The 1,460-nt window shown below is 36.9% G+C and overlaps 1 non-coding gene across 1 annotated transcript; it reads right to left on the reverse strand.

The window, feature by feature from the left end:
• Window positions 1-837: 837 nt before the first annotated feature.
• Window positions 838-945, reverse strand: LOC122436145. The gene has a single exon (XR_006267912.1). It is a non-coding gene; the product is annotated as a U6 spliceosomal RNA (small nuclear RNA).
• Between the last annotated feature and the right edge of the window lie 515 nt (window positions 946-1,460).

Here is a 1,460-nt window from a genome sequence, read left to right on the forward strand (position 1 = left end):
GTGACTTGGTTACGGTGATCTTTTATAATGAAGGACATGTTACTGAATTTGAGAAGTCTACAATGAGAGTAAAATGTGTTCTTAAAACTCAAGACTATCTCAGGGCAGTTTCAGTTCTAACAACAGGAGCTGACGCGTCCCCTATACCAGAAGAGACTTTTTAGTTTTCAGGAAAAACGGTAACATTTCAACCCTATAGAAATCAGGATGCACTGAGCAAATGCTATAAAATATTGTAGTTTAACCACTGAAATCATAAACGGCTTGATCTAAACAAATCCCTCAGTGTGAAGATCACATAACCAAAGTGATTTGTGAGAAATGCATAACTGCATGAAATTAAAGCTTCATGAATAGATAGGTCATCTGCCATGACTTACTAGTCTTCCAAGCATCTTTGGGGGCACTGTAACATGCATTTTGTAATTTTATTTTCTTCTTATCAACATAGTTGGATACTTTCATGAACTAATCATTCATTACAATAGTCTGTCTTCTCCTAATGAAACTAGTTGATTGTATTAACTAGATCAAAGTGTCTACCACATATTTTGTGAAACTCAAAGATAATTTGTTAAAATTCAACGCACCTAATTTCAGGGTTGAAAGATGGGTATCTTTACTTTAAAATGGTGGGGAAATCTACCAGAAAGAACAACCTACCAATTAATGCACACTATAGAAGCACATGCAGAGTCCTATTTTTTAATACGTAAAGCAGTCAAGAAGGCAAATAAAAAATTGCAAGTTGGATGTAATCTTAAGTTTTCTTTCAATAAACTTTAAAAATATTCTGTGAGTCATATTCATAATATTTTTTTAATGCTCAAAATTTTAAAAAGTATGGAACGCTTTGATGAATTTGTGTGTCATCCCTGCGCAGGGGCCATGATAATCTCTGTATCATTCGAGTTTTAGTAGATGTGCTATTGAAGCTTCTAGCACTGTAACATTATTTTGATTGTACAAAACCACCGTGGTTATAACGGGGCATCTGAAAGCACAATGTAGTACAAACACCTGTTTTATCTCCTAAACGAAAAGCTTTTTAAATTTTCGGATATGACACATTGAGTCTTGTCACTTTGTGTAAGTTAGCACTTCTGCTTATAGGAGGTTCTGCCACTGGGACGTGCGGACGGTAGCAGCGCACAGCCTCCTGAGACTGGCAAGGTCAGCTGAGGCTTTGACTTACTTGCCATCAACTGCTGTAATCGAAAAATAGATGGATATTGCTCATTCTTGCGTAATATTGACTCCATGCACCTAAAATAGGCTTTAAAGACTTAGTACGTTTCGATGCTCCCTTTACTGTTTAAATGATTTTTGTTATTTAGGTTTATGTGCATAAACACATCATCATCCATCCAGCCTTCACAGCCATCAGGGTGGGCACATCACCCCTTAGATGCTGCCCGAGAACCTCAGAGAATGGTCGTGAACATGTAACATGGTCCTCA

The sequence above is a fragment of the Cervus canadensis genome, chromosome X (assembly GCF_019320065.1).
Source record: "Cervus canadensis isolate Bull #8, Minnesota chromosome X, ASM1932006v1, whole genome shotgun sequence".
Classification (NCBI taxonomy): domain Eukaryota; kingdom Metazoa; phylum Chordata; class Mammalia; order Artiodactyla; family Cervidae; genus Cervus; species Cervus canadensis.